Raw genomic sequence first — 10588 nt, forward strand, 5'->3', positions numbered from 1 at the left:
GCCCAACGCCCCCGACCCTGGACCCGCTGCCTGGACCTCCGTCTTCACAGCAACCTCCGCGTCCTGCGCAGGAGACCAGGGGCCGGACACGGCACCTGCCCCCACGACCTCCCGAGCATCCGCACGCCGTCCGCTTCCCGCCGATGCTCCCCTCCTCCTTCCCGGCCCCGGGGCCCAGGGACCCCCCCTCTCGGGACTACAGGTGCCGGAGACGATGGAGCGCCGGGATCCCCGCCTGGACTGAGCGGGCCCCGCCAGGGCCGCAGACGGCGACCAGGTCAGCCCCGGGCGGGGCTCAGCGTCCCGGAAACGGATCTGGAGTCCGGTGCCCCCGGGTCTCCCGTCGGTCCCCTGAGGGAAGGAGAGTTGGGAGGTCGCCCAGCCTGACCCAAAGACGGGGGGTTCTAGAGCTGGGGACTCCCGTTCACCGTCACGGCGTTGACGTTCTAGCTGACCCCACGGACGGGCCTCGCACGGTGCCCGAGCCCGGACTCGTAGGTACCGAGGGGTCGGGGGAGGTTAGCAGGCCGCCCAAACGTCCTCCCGCCCGATCCTCCCGCCCGAAATTCCATTTTGTAATTCAAGTCGCGCGATCCCTTTGAAAATGCAAATCGCGCTCTCAATCCCACCCCGGGCCCCCAACGCGAAGCTCGGTCGCCACAGAAAAGCAGGGCTCCTCGGGGCCGGGAAGAGGACAGGTAACCCGGCGTCGGGGCCCGCGGAGCGCCCGGGCCGGGCCGCGGCCGGGCAGAGCCGACTAGGCGGGGACGCGAGCACGGCGGCCCGGGGCTGGGAGGGAACGTGCCCGCCCGCAGGATTGCGGGCGACCCCGCGCGGCCCGATCGCGCCCGAATGGAGCGAGGTCGCCGCCTGCTGGGCAGGACCGCGCGCTCTCTACTCCGGGCCGGCGCGCGGGCAGGGGGCGCGGAGGGCGAGGCGGGCAGCGTCGGGCGTCTGGTCCCAGCTCTGCCTGTCAGCGCCTCTCCAGACGCTCGTAAAACGCTCCGCCTCCCTGGGCGTCCGTTTTCCTTCCTCCATAAAATAAGTGTGTTGGATCAGAACTTCTCTGAGTTCACTTCCAAGTCCCGACTCTGGATCCCTCCTTTCTCCTCTCTCTCCCAGGAGTCCTCAGGCGTTCTTGCCCTTTCCCCTCAACGCAAGGCCCTGACCACCCCACTATGGGACCCCAGATTCTGCCTCGGTGCTGCACGCAGAGTTCTGTGCCCTCGCCGGTGAAGCTGCGTAAGGCCAGGACTGAGCCACTGCTTTCTGGGGTAAGAGAGGAAATGTGCTGGCTGCCAATGATCGGGCTTGCTGTGCACAGAAAAATAACTTCCAGGGAGACCTGGTGGGAAGGATCCAGGCCTTGGATCAACCAGGGTGGATAGTGTAGACCTCTGCCAAGGCTGGCCGGGAAAATTGTACAGAATGAGCAACTGAGCAGGGGAGGGACTGCAAGCTCCTTCCACGAGCCGCTGTGAACCGGTCCCCACCACTGCACCGGCATTAACCGGCCTAATGGACGCCGTTTCCCCAAACGCACTAAGCAGCTTCTGGCCATTGCGCCTTTGCAACAGCGCCTGACTGCAGCCTGGCTCCCACCACTTCACCACGCCTGCTTCTTTGCCTCCTTTAAGACTGAGTTGAGGCACAGCGGCCCCTAGTCGCCCTGCTCACCCTCCCCACCCCACCTTAGTCGCCGAAGGAGTCATCCTGGGCTGGGCTCCTTTTGTGCGGGTCCTAGCTGTACCCACCACATCCTGGAACCACCATGTGGGTGGTATCACGTGTTCCCTTTTCTGCCCCCACTGCTGAGGTGTCCTTCCGCATTGGCACCTGCAGAACTGGAATCAGAAGGCCATGAAGTAGGACACCAGCTGCAAAACCCACCAGGCACCCCAGCCCCCTGTAGCTCCTACTTGCTGCACAGCCTCCAGGATAGGGGTGTGGGGGGTATGGATGGGGATAGGGGAGACCCTATTTCGTGGTTGTGCCTCTGGACACATGTAGGAACATTTCAGATGGACAGTGTACCTCAGTGTCTGAGCTATGGAGGAAGAAGTTCATTTCTCTCCTTTGCTAAACGGAATGAGGGAAAGTCATCCTGGGAAATTCTTTAATCCCCACCCAAAGAAAAGAAGGAGGAGGAGCTGGAGGGCTAGCTGAGGAGGAAACACCTTGGCTTCTCCATCTTCTTTCTTTTCTTCCCAAGCTCCTCCTTTCCTGCCTCCTCCAGGGTCACACCTCCCCTCCTTCTCTTCCCAGAGGTGAAAACTCCTCTAAGTGGGTCACTGTGCTACAGAAGGGGCTGCAGCCTTGTCAGCCGCCCTCGGCTCTGGTGGTTAGCTAGTGGAAACAATTGCTCTCCCCTCTTGCAACGTTTCCATTGCGGCTCCTCCACCTTCCACAGCTTACCCCACGGGCACGGGAACAGAACTGCTCAGATCCCCTCGGAAAGTTGCACGTGGGGGCCGGGGCGGGGGGGGGGGGGGGTGGTGGTGGAATGCTTCCTACCCACCAGGTCACAGTTTATAAAAGATGAGAGTGAAAAACCTTATGGTTGATTAAAGTTACTTTATGGATCCTCAGCCAGCACCCACTACAAAACGAAATGTTTTGTGTAAAAATAAAATTTTCCACTAACTTTTTAAAGTTTCAATTGGGGGTAAACTGTTTCAAGACCATCTCTCTCTCTCTCTCTCTCTCTCTCTCTCTCTCTCTCTCTCACACACACACACACACACACACACACACACACATACACACACACAAAGATGAAAGAAATGACAGGTCTATTTTATTTTGCCTCTTGATGTTTTTTCCAGAGCCTTAACTGCGAATACAGCAGGACTCAGGAAGGCTAACAAACAGAAGAGCTGAAGGCTCGTTTGGTTGTTGAAATTAGCGGTGCACACCGGGAAGACACCACCGCCCTATGGCCTGGGCCGGATGTCCCCAAGCTCTTGTTCTCCTGAGATCTCAAAAGGCACACATGGAAGTGTACGAATATTGTTTTTAAAGGCTTCATAGTAAGTTAGTCTTCCCTTCTGCTTTCTTGAAAGCTTACAGACCTCGTGGCCAGGAGGTATGGGACAGACCTAGCCTACTCTTGCACAGGCTGCGGCTTTTCTGGGGACTTCCAAGTGTCGGGTAATTAGAGTAGATGTAGACCAGGAAAAGCATTGTTTAGCTAGCCCCGCTGGGGAAGGGCTTTCTGAAACTGGGGTAATTCTTTATAAAAATATGAACAATGAATTTATTTTTTAAATAATAAACTCTTTAAAAAGAAGAACAGGAAACAACTTACATGCATATATTAATAGATCTTACAGTGAGTGAAGTAGCTGCATTTCTCTTTTTTCTTCTTTTGGTTTTTTTTTTGTTTGTTTTTCTAGTAGATTTGAGATGGTATTCTATTTTAGTCAAAAATAAAGTTTTGTAGTGGGACCAGAAATTACTTATCTGATCGTCCCAAGCCCCCACCCCATCTCAACCTGATTCCGCTGGGTTCAAAGTTCCAGTCAGGCTTTGTCAGGCCACCTGGCGTCTTTCCTGTGAAAGGCAGGGTGTGCAGCCATGAAATGAAGGGCGAGCCTACAGGCCCCACCCAGCCCAGGGAGCGGCAGGCCCAGCAACCAGGGATCTAAGCTAACCCAAAGTCTTCCACCTGGGCTGTGAAGGTAGGAGGAGTAGGTAGCTTCCTCCCTCCTGAAGTGGGAAGGGGGACAGATTCTCACTCTCTGTTGACCTGCAGTCCAGGGGATAGAGGCTCCAGAGCTCTGGGGCCCTGGAGGGCCCAAACCCTGTCCTGGGGCCTCCCAGCAGCCCTGGTCCCAGGTAAATGTGAATGGAGACAGATGTGAGGGCCTGTCCTCAAGCTGTCTTGATGCTCCCCAGCCCCCACCCCACACCCCAGCCTCAGGATGTGCTACCTAAGAAAGTCTTTCCCCCACCCCACACTTAGCTGCTCAGTGGTCCTCGAATTGGAGGACAATCAGGTGGACCTTGCTAATGTGAGACAAAATGTCTTCTTTGTCTGTACCTGTTCATGATTTAGCTTTGTATTTTAAGAAAAGGAAACAAACTTGAAAATTATTTGTCATTATAGAAATAAAACAAAAATTAAAACACTTATTGCCAGGTGAGGAAAGAAAAAGAAATTAGTAGTACACAATTGCTGGAAAGAAATCAGGCTCTCTAAGCACCAATAAAATTTGTCTTTTAAGTGATGTGAGTTCTGGAAAGCAGAGACAGCCTGGTGTATGGAAGTTACATCATTGACGCCCAGCCCTGCACAGCAGCGGGCAAAGAATGCAAACAGGCACTTCGCGGGAGAGGCAGGCTGGGTGGCCAGCCTGTGGCAAGGTGCTCGCTCTCACCCTCAGTTGGGGAGATGCAAGTCTAAACAACAACCAGCTACCAACTCACACCTATCAGGGTGGCAGAACCGAAAAGACTGACAAAACCAAAAGTTACAAACCATGAGGGTAAATGGAAACTTAGTAGCAACAGGGTTTTGTTGTTGTTGTTTTGGCTTTTTTATCTCCTGGTTTTATCAACTGGCCAAAGGCCACCTAGGAGAGAGAGTTAATCTCATTCCTGTAAGTTTAGTTTTTAAGGTATGATTGCTATAACCTAGGTAAGCAGCAACTATGCACACTAACATATTTCTCCCCATAGGATTCTGTTTTAAAGGTTACTAAAGTATAACATAACCAGAGTCTATGATTCCATATAGATTTCTACATCAGGAAATGTTTTACCCTTCCAACTCACTTTAACATCACTATCAATACAGAAGTGGTAAAGGCAAGTAGTTTTGCAAAAAGTTGCCCTATAAAATCCAAATAACCATTCTCTAGTTTGGTTCTGCTTATGTAAAATGTTACCATTTGGGGAAGCTGGGAGAAAAGCGTACAAAGGGTGTCCTGTATTATTTTTTCAGTTTACTCTGAGACTATAATTATTTCAAAATAATTAAAACAAAAATGTTACTCATGAAAATGAGAGTATAAACATTGCAGCTCAAAATATAAAACAAAAAAAATCTGAATAGGTTTTGGAGAACTTAGGAGTCACCTGACAGACATGATGCCTCTGTCAGCGCCGAGAGGCCCAATGAAAAAAGCCTTATTTATGTGTAATGCTTCTCACTAACTCCGGCAGCGATAAACATTATAACAGTTGTTGCTGCTGCTCTCCCCAACTCCCAGACCGAGAATGCTCTGAATTAGCTTCAGCTACCAAGGAACAATGTGAGAGGGAGAAAGGCCCCCTAATTTTGTGAAAACCCGGTGAGAACACTGCATGTAATTTCAGTCTGTCGCATCTGAGGCTCACTCACACCAAATGCACAGTCCCGGGCAAACCGTCTGCCAGGAGTCTGCGGGGGCTCAGAGCTGGGTCGTGACCCAGGCCTCACCGGCTTTCATCTTGGGCCCTCCGCGCCAGAGAATTGTCCTGGCTCACGGCCAGCTTGTCCTTCTCTTTCTGCAAGACCTGCCCCTCCCCACGTGGCGCCTGGTCCACCTGGTGGTCGGAGAGCCCGGCAGGCTGATACTGCTCACCGAAGAGCTGCTCACCGTCCTCCGAGTGCAGCTGCCGGGGCCCGACGCGCAAACGCACGGGCAGGAGGAGGAACTCGTCCTCCTTGGTGTCCCAGTCGCGCATCCAAGCCCCCAGCACCCACCAGCGGGCCCACGAAGCTCGCGTCCAAGATATGGTCCTAGAACTCTGCCCAACGGGGCTGCAGGCAGGGGCAGCGGGCCTGGTAGAGGTTGGCCTGAGCGTGTCGTACACGAGCGAGCAGACGCCCAGGTTCTAGTGGGCCAGGTACCCGCGTCCCCGCAGCCACAGCATCTGCTTGCTACACGTACGCTTCGCAGTCGCTTTTTCGCGTAGTGGGCGCCTGCCCCAGGAGTGTCCCCGAGGCATTGAGCAGCGTCTCCTTCCAGGCCACCACGCTGCCAGGCAACCCCAAGTACACCGCTGCTTGCCAGCGCCGGGCTGGGTAGCCGCCACCCTAGTCCCGGAGCAGCGCGCGTGACCAGGCGCCCAACCTCGCCCACAAGCCTGGCTTCTTGGCTGCCGGCTGCCGACCAAAGTCAGTAGCTACAGGCTTGAAGAGAACCATGGCTGAGTCAGTCAGTCACTGCTCTCTAAGTCAACTTGCTTCTAAGCCGTTCCTCTTCCAGGTCAACACCCTAGAGAAAATCTCCTACATGGACTCTAGGGAATATGTGTAAGGCTATTCTCTGTAGCATCTGTTTATGGCGACAAAAACTGAAGCAGCTTAAAGGTCCATCAATAGAGGAATGTATAAATAAACAGTGGTGGTTGTGATTAATTCTTATTGCTTTTGCATAGTGCATCCCCCAGTATATGAAGGACTATGTACTCCTACGTTTGCTAAAGAAAATTGAATTGTGGTAAAATGCATGTAGCATACTAACCATCTAAACCATTTTTAAGTGTACAGTTGAGCTGTAATAAGTACAGCCACATGACTGTGCAGTCCCTCTCCGTACTCCTATCTTGCAGAGCTGAAAGCCTATGCCCATTAAGCACTAACTCCCCACTCCCCTAACCCCAGGCCCTGGCAGCCACCAGTCTAGTTTCCACCTCGGTGATCTTGGCTGCTCTCTGCACCTCATACAAGTAGAAGCACATACTACTTGTCTGTCTGTGACTGGTTTATTTCGCCTAGCATAAGGTCCTCACGGTTCATCCATGTTGTAGTATATGTCAAAATTGGCTTCCTTTTCATTGTATTTTTCACTTTCAAAAATATTTGTGTACAATTCTATAATACACCATCTGTATATTGTATTGTGTGTTCACCACCCCAAGTCAGGTCTCCTTCCATCGCCATCTATCTCACCCCTTCACCCTCTTCTACCTCCCCCAACACCCTTCCTTTTTAAGGCCGCAAAATATTCTATTGTATGGATGTAACACATTTTGATTATTCACTTACTCACCCACCAACGGGTACTGGGGTAGCTCGCATTTTAGCTACTGTGAATAAAGCTACTACCAACACGGGTGTGCTCCTCCGCTCAGTTTTAAGTCAATATCATTCTTCATAGAAATCATTTTAAAGCATAGGATTTCCAATGTGTTGTAAATGCTGATATTTTAAAATAAAACTTTTACATCACTCTTTTTAATTGTTTCTAATAGACTCTAAATAAATAACATATCAATTTATTTCAACCATCACCCATTTTTAAAATATAAGAAAAAGTTCTTCCTTAACTTTTAGAAGTTTTTTATCATTCTTTTTTCTCCTTGAAATTATGACTCTGTATACTTGAAGATTTTAAATTGATCATTCTTCTCTGACAAAAATGTATATAAGTTGAAATTTTAATTTCCTGTAGCCATAATTTCTAAGTATTAAAAACTTACTTAGATTACACCATCATTACAACTATTAGTACTGCACAATTGTTCAAAAATAGCATAAAGGAGTTATAAATCTCAAAAATTAATTATTAAACAAAAAGTAACCTTTGGTGATACTGTATTTTTTTTTAACTTTTAAATATATTTATTGATTATGCTATTACAGTTGTCCCATTTCCCCTCCCACTCCATCCTGCCCAGCCCCCTCCCTCCCACATTCCCCCCCTATAGTTCATGTCCATAGGTCATACTTATAAGTTCTTTGGCTTCTAAATTTCCTACACTATGTTTACCCTCCCCCTGTCTATTTTCCACCTATCATCTATGCTACTTATTCTCTGTACCTTTCCCCCCCTCCCCCTCCCACTCCCTTAATGACAACCCTCATGTTCTAGTTGTTTGCCTAGTTTGCTCTCGTTTTTGTTTTATGTATGGCCGTTAATAACTGTGAGTTTGCTGTCATTTTTACTGTTCCTATTTTTGATCTTCTTTTTCTTAGGTAACTCCCTTTAACATTTCATATAATAAGGGCTTGGTGATGATGAACTTCTTTAACTTGACCTTATCTGAGAAGCACTTTATCTTCCCTTCCATTCTAAGTGATAGCTTTGCTGGATACAGTAATCTTGGATGTAGGTCCTTGCGTTTAATCTTGGGTAATGTAATTATGATGTGCCTTGTTGTGTTCCTCCTTGGGTCCAGCTTCTTTGGGACTCTCTGAGCTTCCTGGACTTCCCGGAAGTCTATTTCCTTTGCCAGATCAGGGAAGTTCTCCTTCATTATTTGTTCAAATAAGTTTTCAATTTTTTGTTCTTCCTCTTCTCCTTCTGGCACCCCTATAATTCGGATGTTGGAACGTTTCAAGGTGTCCGGGAGGTTCTTAAGCCTCTCCTCATTTTTCCAAGTTCTTGTTTCTTCATTCTTTTCTGGTTGGATGTTTGTTTCTTCCTTCTGGTCCACACCATTGATTTGAGTCCCAGTTTCCTTCTCATCACTATTGGTTCCCTGTACATTTTCCTTTGTTTCTCTTAGCATAGGCTTCATTTTTTCATCTGTTTTTCGAATAGATTCAACCAAGTCTGTGAGCATATTGATAACCAGTGCTTTGAACTGTGCATCCGATAGGTTGGCTATCTCTTCGTCGCTTAATTGTATTTTTTCTGGAGCTTTGAAGTGTTCTGTCATTTGGGCCATTTTTTTGTTTGTTTGTTTGTCTTGGCACGTCTGTTACTTAAAGGGGCGGAGCCTTAGGTGTTCCCCAGGGCGGGGTAATGCTGGTCACAGCACTGTGACACTGGACGTGGGGGAGGGGCCGAGTGGGAGCAATGGCGCCCACCTCACTCTCCTCCGGCTTTCAATCCTTCACTCCGCTACCCACAATCAAAATGGGCCACTATGGTGCTGGTTCCCGAGCAAGTGGGCCTGTGCACACTCCAGGTCCCTGTGGGTCTCTCCAACAACCTCTCCCGTGAGGCTGGGAGTCTCTCCTGCTGCCGCCCCAACCCCTACAGGCGTTTTCAATCAGAGGTTTGAGGCTTTATTTCCCGGAGCTGGAGCCCTGGGTTACGCGGTCTGCTTCTCTCCCCGCCGTTCGTCCGGTTTATCTGTGGGCAAATGTGGTGCCGCGGGGTGCTACCCGCTGCTCTGCCTGCCCCGCTCTCCGCCTCTCTGAGTCCGGCCCTCTGGGTTTATCTGTGCAAATGTCGGGCCACAGGGTCTGCTAGTGCTCGGACTGCCTGCGCCATTTGTCCCACACTCCGCCAGTCTCAGTCCCGCCACAGCCACGCGAGTCCTCTCCACCCCGGTGCCCGTCTCCGCCCCTCCTACCAGTCTGGATGAATGTTTATTTTCTATTTTCTTGGTGTTGGTCCCCCTTGCTGTTCGATTCTCCGTCAGTTCTGGTTGTGCGAGGAGGCGCAGAGTGTCTACCTACGCCGCCATCTTGGTTCTCGGTGATACTGTATTATAGTCAAGCAAGATGTTACCATCAGGGGAAACTGGGTGAAGGGAATTCAGGATCTCTCTGTACTATTCTTATAACTGCAATGTCAAGCTACAATTATTTCAAAATCAGAAATTTAATTTAAAAGTAACTGAGCCCCTAGCTAGTGTGGCCCAGGTGACTGGTGTGTTGTCCTATAATGCAAAGTTTGAGGGTTCCATTCCGGTCAGGGCACATACCTAGGTTTCCGGTTCAATCTCCAGTCCGGGCGGGTACTATTCCTGTCCTGGTGGGTGTGAGAGGCAACCAATCACTCCTCTCTCGCATTGGTGTTTCCCTCCCTTCTTCTCTCCCTTCCTCTCTCTTCCTTTAAAAAAAAAAAAAAGCAATGAAAAAAATGTCCTCCAGTGAGGAATATATATATATATATATATATATATATATATTTATTTTTTTTTTTTTTAAGTAACTTGGAGGAGAAATTCAGCTCTTAAAGTGCTGGATAGGTCTGGGTTAGGGTGAGTGGCTGAGGGATGGAGACCACTGTGGGTTGGGAGGCTACCTATGGAGAAATTCATTCAAGGTTGGTAGATCACAGACCAGTTATTGAAAGTGAAACCCATTATTTTGTGAAAGAACTTAAAGAAAACTATGGTCTTGGGGAAATGTGAGCTCTTGAAAATTTGAAGGACATGATGAACAAAACAAATGAACACACTTTTCCCAAATGTAGAGGAACAATGCAAGACAACGTACACCGAGTTCTCCAGAGATGGCAAGCAGCTACTGACTCAGGCCGCAGACTCTGACAGAGAGAGCAGGAATAAACAAGATGCTTAATGACCACCTAATAGCCGGTGAAAACCAGCACACAGTGTAGCGCGAAGATTTTGTGAAAACCAACACGACCTGAGTGGATGAGGATCACAGAGAAGCGATGGAGAGGCTTAAAGAGTAATGTACTGAGATAGAGAAGGAAAAACTTTCGACCTTTTAGGAACCTGAACCACAACGGTGACAAACTAATGAGAAAACATTGACGTCCCCGGAAGAACTATTCCCACCAAAGCTTAGCTCAGCAATATATTCATGGCATGCATATCAGAAGCAAAGAATTCTACTGGAGTTTTAATTAAATATTTGGTGGAATAAAACTGCTACATCTTTCCAGTTTTAAGTGTATTATATGTGATCATTTGAATGGGGAGGAGTAGGAGGGAAAATGGGATGTTTACTCTT

The 10588-nt window shown here is 49.3% G+C and overlaps 1 long non-coding RNA gene and 2 pseudogenes across 1 annotated transcript; 2 read left to right on the forward strand and 1 right to left on the reverse strand.

Moving 5' to 3' along the window:
• Positions 1 to 367: 367 nt before the first annotated feature.
• On the forward strand, positions 368 to 3243 carry LOC139440921 (uncharacterized). Its single transcript, XR_011651229.1, has 3 exons — positions 368 to 498; positions 1123 to 1274; positions 2826 to 3243. It is a non-coding gene; the product is annotated as an uncharacterized lncRNA (long non-coding RNA).
• An 891-nt stretch (positions 3244 to 4134) lies between these two features.
• On the reverse strand, positions 4135 to 6133 carry LOC112302982 (mitochondrial import inner membrane translocase subunit Tim29-like; annotated as a pseudogene).
• Positions 6134 to 9882: 3749 nt separating this feature from the next.
• LOC128780913 (biogenesis of lysosome-related organelles complex 1 subunit 5 pseudogene) lies at positions 9883 to 10588 on the forward strand (annotated as a pseudogene).

Source organism: Desmodus rotundus, chromosome 5 (genome assembly GCF_022682495.2).
Source record: "Desmodus rotundus isolate HL8 chromosome 5, HLdesRot8A.1, whole genome shotgun sequence".
Taxonomy (NCBI): domain Eukaryota; kingdom Metazoa; phylum Chordata; class Mammalia; order Chiroptera; family Phyllostomidae; genus Desmodus; species Desmodus rotundus.